We start from the raw sequence: 8622 nt of genomic DNA on the forward strand, positions 1-8622 counted from the left end.
TCAGGCTGCCGTCCTTTTTAAGGGGTGTGACAATTGGCGTCTCCCATTTGGCGAAGTCTGTCGGCTCAATGACCCCTTGCTTTAATAACTTATCCAGCTCTGCGTCCAGTTTAGGCCGAATGGCGAATGGGACTCTACGAGGTTTCAGCTGGACTGGAACCGCTTGGGGGTCAACTGCAAATGAGATGGGGGTACCGTTATAACACCCCAGCTCATCACTGAATACGTCTGAGTAGTCAGTGAATAAGGAGTCAGTGTCAGAAGCTGAGACAGCATGGACTCCTGTTAACCCTAGGCCGAGGTAGGGGAACCAATCAAGCCCCAAGAGACTAGGGAGGTTGCCGTTAACTACCACTAGAGGCAGGTGGCCTTTGAAAGCTTTAAAATTAACAAGGAACTTGCCTTTGCCGAGTACTGGAATGTCCTTCCCCTGATAGTCCCTCAAGGTGATCTGGCACTTCTGGAGCTGGTTTCTGGATAGCCTGGGCTGGATTTTCTTGAGAGTGCTCCAAGAGATGATTGAGAGCGCTGACCCCGTGTCAACCTCCATACGACAAGGTTTACCTTCTAATAAAATGGAGAGTGTGATTTTACTAATAGAATGACAGGTGTGGTTAGCATGGTAGCAAGTGTGACAATTTAGTACTTGCCTTTGGGGTCCAGAATGGGAAAAGGAAGGAACCTTTTGTGCTGAGTTGTGCGCGGCCTGGCAGACCCTGGCGATGTGGCCTTTTTTGTGGCAATTGTTGCAGATGGCACCTTTGAATTTGCACGAAGCTCTCGAGTGAGGTCCGCCACAGGATAGGCACAGGATGATGTGTTTGGGCGCACTGTTGCTTTCTTGCCTGGCTCCTACCTGTTGTTGTTTGGCATGAGCGAGGCAGTGGATGTCTGTTTGATCGTTGGGATCATCTTCGTTGACCACCTCTTCTGAGTGAATGGTGGCGCAGCTTTGTTTGGGAACGGGACCTTGAATTTCGGTGGCTGACTGGGTTGCCAGTTCTGCAGCCAAGGCTTCCTCGACGGCCTGGGAGAGGTTGAGATCCTTCCTGGCAAGTAGTTGCCTTTGAAGGTGAAGGTCCTTGACCCCGCAGACGAGTTGGTCAAGGAGCATGTCATCTAAATAGTTCCCGAACCCGCAGTGGAGAGCTGCAGTCCTCAAGGCGGCCATATACTGGTTGACGGTTTCCTTTTCAGCTTGCTTCCTCATCCGGAAGGTGAAACGCCTCGCGATCTGTGAGGGCCTGGGGGAGTAATGATTGGTGAGGATCTCCAGCAATTCTGCCCAGGGAACATTCTTCAACTCACGTGGGGCAACGAGTGCTGTGGCTGTATCAAAAACGATGGCTCCGCAATAACTGAGGAAGAATGACTTTTTTCTGTGCTCCCCAGCATCAGCCAGACCAATGGCATCGATGTAGTGGTTAAAACGATTTTTGTATGATTCCCACTTTTCTTCATCAGGCTTGAACGGTGGGAAGGCTGGGTTGGAGTTCACGTTGTGAACTTCTGCAGGTTACGCTGCTGTGAGATCTCTCTGGGACGACAAATGGCCCTTCGTGCTCTTGTCAGGCTAGTGACTTCAGCTCTTGAGAGGTTACACAGAATCTCTCTGTTCTCTCTGGGTTACGCTATGGCTCAGGCTGCAACGGTCGTTGGCAGCGTTATTTTGAATTTCGCGCTCCTGGAGAGCGCAGGTGGTAATGGCTGACGCAGCTGACAGTGATTTGAATCTCGCGCCCTGAGGTGGCGTCAGAGACTCCCAGAATGACAGCACCGCGCTGTACTCCGACTCGAATTCAAATGACAGCCGTTTGAATTTCGCGCCCTTTTTGAGCTGAGTGGCTGCGCTCGCAGCGCTTCACTTTCCCTGTAGCTTGCTAACCGAGCGGCTACAGACGCTCTTCCTTTCGCTTTTGCTGACCGAGCTCTCCGGCGGCGCGGCTGCGGCTCAGCAATTGAGTGATTTCAGCTGTTGCGGATTGCCTCTGGTAGCCATCCCACCTTCGTCGCCAGGGTTGTAGATTGAGCAATGAGAGGCTAGACCAGGGCATGGGTGCAACAAGACTTTATTAAATTAATAAAGGACTGAACGTGTTAGCCCTGCCTGGAGCAGGCTCACAGTGAACAGCGGCTGACCGAACCCTGCAGCTGGCTTTTATAGCCGGCTGTCGAGGGAAGCCAGCCAATGAGGGGCAGCAAACGCCCCCGCAGCATGAACGGACCTGGGTGGGGACTTTGGCAAGTTCCAGGGACATAACAAAAGTGGTCCCCAGTAACAACCTGAGAGCAAATAGCAGACTGAATCAAATAGCAGACTGTACAAAATAAAACGTTTCTGTAGATATCTACAGCGATCATTCTGAACTGGTCTCAGCACTGGGGTATCAGTACCAGTCCTTCCAAGAGGCAGCCCTTCCACACTGCCACGTTCTGGGCCAGCTGCAATTTCTGGACAGCCTTCAAAGGCATATTCAGAAAATCTCCTGTAATGGGCTGGCAATGCATTGCAAAGAAAGGAGAGGTAGGGGGAAATCTCTCAGTGCCCCCAGGAGAGAAAAAAGCTTTTCAAAAACACGTGTTCTTGAGGAAATTCTTTTTTAAGTACACTCTTAAATGGCAGCTTGCCATCAAACCATTGTGACAGTCAGGGGTGGGGAGGGGAAGCAGATTGACAGTGGCAATTTAAGAGTGCACCCAAAATAGAAGTCAGTATGAAAAATGCTGAACTCCATTAAAATGTTTCTTTTTTTCTACACCTGGAGGTTCAATGCAATATTCCCCAAACTCAGGCCCAGCCATTCTGAATTGTAAAGTGATTGCACTTTGGGGGTGCAAAATTTCCCTTAGATGCATATTCAGTGTACAAGCTCTGTGGTCTGATTAGTAGTAGTTAGCAATAGCAATAGCAGTTAGACTTATATACGGCTTTATAGTGCTTTCCAGCCTTCTCTAAGTGGTTTACAGAGTCAGCCTATTGCCCCCAACAATCTGGGTCCTCATTTTACCTCCTGGGAAAGATGGAAGGCTGAGTGAATTCTGAGCCTGGTGGGATTTGAACTGCCAATCGCAGGCAGCTGTTGGCCAGCAGAAGTGGCCTGCAGTACAGCACTTTAATCCACTGTGCCATCAAGGCTCTGCTACTTTTCAGAATCATGCCTGGAATACTAATACGGGTAGCAGTGGTGGTATTCTCCCAGTTTGGCCCGGTTCTGGTGAGCTGGTAGGAGTGATGAGCAGCAGAGACCAAACTGGTTCTCTCAGCTGCTCTGCTGTTCGGCCCACCCACCCAGCTGGGTTGCCATATTCACTTTTATCTGCTGAATTTGAAGCAAAACTGCTTTGCGCGGCACAGAATAGTGCCACGCAGCAGCTGCTAAATCGACTGGGATCATGCAGGCTTGCAGGAGGAGAGTTAGAACACCTCTGCGCCTGCACAAATGCCTCTGTACCTGCGCAAACTGTGCATTTGGCACATGCATGCATGCTCTCCTCTTCTTTCTTTTCTTTCTTTCCTTTCCTTTCCACCTTTCCCTTCCTTTCTTTCCTTCCTTTCCTTCTTTCCTTTCCTCCTTTCCTTTCCTTTCCTTTCCTTTCCTTTCCTTTCCTTGCCTCTCTTCTTCTTTCTTTGATTTCTTTCCTTTCTTTTCCTCCTTTCCCTTCCTTTCCTTTCCTTCTTTCCTTTCCTCTCCTCTACTTTCCTTTCCTCTCCGTTCCTTTCCTTTCCTTCTTCCCTTCCCTTCCTTTTTTATGCGGACCTGGATCCTGGCTTTAAGGAATGTTTCTTTGGGGAGGACATCAAAATCTTCAGCCCAATGACTACTTCATGAAGTTTCAAATTATTCATCAACCCCCAAACATTTATTACATGAAAATAATGTTATAAGTATCAATGATGATGATGATGATACCCATTGTCATCAGGGCACTTGTTACCATGTCCAAGAATTTTATAAATACATCAAGAAATTGCAGCTTCCTGCAATAACAGCAGTGGAACTGCAAAAAACTATGATATTCGGAACATCATACATCTTAAGAAAATACTTGGTTGATACCTAGGATGCTGGCAACACTCCTTATCAACCATCAGAGCCTGTCAATGATATTTGTGATACTTTTTTTACATGTTCAGTTGATTGAGTTTCATGTTTAGTGAATAAAAGAGATAATAATAATAATAATAATAATAATAATAATAATAATAATAATAATAATAATAATAATAATAATATAAAACAAGTCTGTATTTGGAAGTTCCACAGTAGTTTTGCATGCTCATTTTTGACCACTTTTTCAGGCTTATGATTCCACTTTTTCTGGTGGGATCATAAGCCTGAAAAAGTGGTCGAAAATGAGCATGCAAAACTACTGTGGAACTTCCAAATGCAGACTGACAAAGTTTGGAACACAATACCGCAGATATCACAATTGTGGAGAAGAAAAAAGTGTGGATCGTCGACATTGCCATATCTGCTGACAGCAGAATCGACAAGGAACAACTTGAAAAAGTCACCAGATATCAGGACTTGAAAATCGAACTGCAGAGATTCTGGCATAAACCAGTGCAGGTGGTTCCAGTGATACTTGGCACACTGGGTGCTGTGCCTAAAGACCTAGGCAAGCACTTAAAAACAGTTGGCACTGACGAGATCACCATTGGTCAGCTGCAGAAGGCCGCCTTATTGGGATCTGCTCACATAATCCACTGCTACATCACACAGTCCTAAACACTTGGGAAGTGTTCAACTAGTGATTTGTGATATGAAGCCCAGCATGGTTATCTTGTTTGCTGTGTACACTGTTGTAATTTGTGTATAAATAATAATAATAATAATGAATAATTAATACTCCGTCGACTCTTGGGGGTCAGTACTGACCACTTTGGGAAACCCTGTACTAGACAATTATTTGTTCTGCTCAAACATTACAGCTCTGCATTATTATTATTATTATTATTATTATTATTTTGCAGTTGTGTCAGAAACACCAAGTTGTTACTGGGTTGAAAGGATGATTGACATTTACAGCAGATCCATTTCGACCCATTTTTTTTATTGTAAAAGAGTTCCAGATGGGAAGCAGATAAACAAAGTGGCTGGACAAAACAAAACAAATGAGAAATTTGGAAATATTGTGAGTTTGCCCTTTGCCAAAATCCTCATGTAAATACATTCTTTAAGGCACATAGTTAATTATTATTTAGAAATGTCTCTTTGCCAACAAAGGCTTTTGTTGGCAAGCTAATTCACTCAGTAGAGTTACTGTGACTCTTCTTGATGTTGGTGACTATTTTGACATATTTATCTGCTCTGGAGAAAATCCATTGTACAAGAAAGAGCTCGACATGGAATCAGTAGGCTATGAAATGTATTTCCTAAAACAACATATGGGAAACAACTGTCTTCTTGCTGTTCTCATACATTACTACAAGTCATTGTTTATTTAATTCAGGTTTTTTTTGGACAGAATTGTGCACAAAGTATAGTATAGTATTATATGCAAAAATATAGAGGTTTGTATTCTATATACCTTCCCTTTTACAGTATATCAATATATTTCTATATTGTCTGTCTGTCTGTCTATCATCTATCTATATTATATCTAGTTTGTTCTCTCTCTGCCCCCCTCCCTTCTGTCTCTCTCTTTCTCTCTTTCTCAGAGTAAACCAGGCTTGTCTAACCTGCGGCCCAAGTCACCTTGTAAAGTGGCCCAGTGCCCACCCCAACCTTTGTGCCAGAGCCAGCGAGGAGGAGGAGGAGAAGCAGGCGCGAGGCAGGGCGAGGCGAGCGCCAGGCCAAGCAGCAACAGAAAAAGCGGGCGCCGTCAGAGCGCCACCTCCTGCTGTTGCCACCACCATCGCCGCCGCTTCTGCCCCCGCCACTTCTGCCCCCGCTGCCACTTCTGCCCCCGCCGCCACTGCCCCTGCCGCTGCTTCTGGCCCTGCCACTGCTGCTGCTTCTGCCTTCCAGTCCTGCCTCATCCAGCTGGGCCATTTGCAGGAGGAGAGGTAGGCACGAGGCGGGCGAGCTTTCTCCCCCCCACCCCCGCAAAATTTGGCCGGAAAATAAACCATGATTAAAAAAACGTGATAAAAAAACTGTGATAAAAAATAAATAATTTTTAATAAATAATTAATAATAAAAACATCTCACTAACTTCATTTCCAAATAAATTTAATATGTTAACTATGTTTTCTATGGTTTTTTTGGATGATCGGGTATCATTACTGTTATTTTATTTTATGTGCGGCCCAAACCAAATTTTCATCTTCTAATGTGGCCCAGGGAAGGTGAAAGGTTGGACACCCCTGGAGTAAACCTTCAGAGAAAAGAGGGTTTTTTTGGAAGTGGCTTGCCTTTGCCTGCTTCCTAGGGCTGAGAGAGTGACCCAGCTGGCTTCACATCTAAGGCAGAATTAGGACTCACAATCTCCTGGTTTCTAGTCCGGTGTCTTAACCATGTATCAAACCATCTCTCAAGTTTGTGTTTCTGTTTTGGGTTTTTTTTTTTCCCAAAAGCCATTTACCCCAGTATAGTAAAAGCCAGAAAGAGTAGAGACTGAAATTTAGGTTCCCCACCCTTTTGAATAAAACTTTATAGTTTCTTTTGATTACTAAATCAAATTTTGTTGTATTAAATCAATAGCAAGAAGTTCTCAGGCAAACTTCTCAATTCCCCTGAAACTTTTAAGCTCATCTCAGTAGGTAGCCAAATGCAGCTGGAACCTGCTTGTTTCAGGTGAATTGAGAAGTTTGCTTGAGAACTTCTTGCTGTTGATTTAATACAACAAGATTTGATTTAGTAATCAAAATCAAATGCAGCATCCAAAAAATCTGTACACATGGTCGGACTATCATGACTGCCTATAAATATAATCCAGGTGATTTATGTGCATTTAATGAGGTAGCTAGGGGATGGATCCCATACCTAATGAAGCAGCTAAAGGGCGGAGTAGCATAATTTGCTGAATTGTCTTCCTACATTTGAGAAGAGGTTGAGCTGACTGATCAAGTAAACCAGTCTGCATATTTCCACTGTATTGTGCTTTATTTTGGTCATGAAATAAAGTTTCTATTAAAGCAACATGTATCCTACTTGAACTGGCTGCTGCCAGACCATTAACTTTAAAGAAATAGTGGAGAGAGATACTGTGAGGTAGAGTGCCAACACAATGCCTGACAGCTTGAAGAATTAACATATTCCTCTCAGTTCAGGCCTACCTACCAAGAAGAAAAATGTATGTTTGAAAAGTGTCTCAATGAAATTTGGCAATAGCAGTTTTGAGGTTCGGTTGAGCATTTTTACAACTGCCTCTGAAGTTTGCAACTTCATGAGCTAACTCGGGTCCAGATGAGGGCAACTGTGGTCAGCACTCTGTTCTTTGGGGATGTTACTTCCAGAGTTCCAACTATGATCCTGGAGGATCTGTGTCCAAGAATGGAACTACCCATGCTGTATCCTCAAGTTCTGAGGCTGTCTACAGCCACCTTTTAAATTTGCTGACTGCCTTAAACATCACAGAGCACAGCTTGCTATATAATGTTTCAAAGGGTTAAGGACCCCAACAGGAGAATCTCACAATGTAATTTTACTCATAGCCATGAGGTAAACAGCATTATCAAGCCACGTTCTCCAAGTGTCTGTGATTAGAAAAAGGCACTTAGCTATGTTCTTAAAGCACTTTGCTTATGTTCCTGTCAAGCTAGCTTACGGAAACAATTCCTCTGAAAGCACATGTCAGTGAGAACAATGACAGTGACAAGATTTCCATCATTTTAATTGCATTTGATTAAATAAACTACAGAACTGGAATGGCTTTGAAGCTGAAGACTCAGCTGGCATTGAAGATGAAAACTCAGCTTCAGTGCCATTCCAGTTCTGTGGATGAGCCACAATGAAGTTCTGTGTAAGTGCATTAAACTAAATTAAAATATTTCCTGCTTTCTTTTTTCAAAAGTTAATTAGGATAGTCGTATTCCACCACTGCCAGACCAGATTTTCTTCTGAATTCTTTTATTCATCAGCCATGAATATTACTTTATTTTTCATGCTCCATTAATTTTCACCTCTCCCCTTTCAATGCTATTTTAACTTCCCTAAAAATGTTCACTTTCCATGTAGCAATTATTACTGACGAAAATCTGTAAATAAAGAGTACATAACCTATCAAATATTTTTTACACCAAAATAGATAATTTCAGCATGATCTTTTATCATATCTTAAGTTAGGGAAACTTCTCTAAGAGCCGAAGAGAAAGCATGAGAACTCACAAAGTTGAAACCTATAGAAATGTAGCATGACTGGCATGCCAATTTCCCTTATACTAAGAAAATGCAACCATCTAAAAATAGATGTTTAGGTCCCATGTTCCTGTCACCAGTTGTACATAACTTGGCAGCCCAGTAGTCACAAAGATTGGGGAGGGTGACAAATAATAGTGCAAGGAGAATTTGCTGCTATGGGAAACAGATTAAATAATTCCTTTCTACTATAATTCATTTTGGTGCTGGAATCATCCTTGCCAGGTGAAGACCAAGTTCAGATTACTCACTGCCTACAATCATCTTATATGACTAATTTTAGAATGAACTGTATCCCAGCTTGCTTAGAATGCTTTGA

Source organism: Pseudonaja textilis, chromosome 1 (assembly GCF_049901715.1).
Source record: "Pseudonaja textilis isolate UNSWEBS1 chromosome 1, rPseTex1.2, whole genome shotgun sequence".
NCBI classification, from domain to species: Eukaryota; Metazoa; Chordata; class Lepidosauria; order Squamata; family Elapidae; genus Pseudonaja; species Pseudonaja textilis.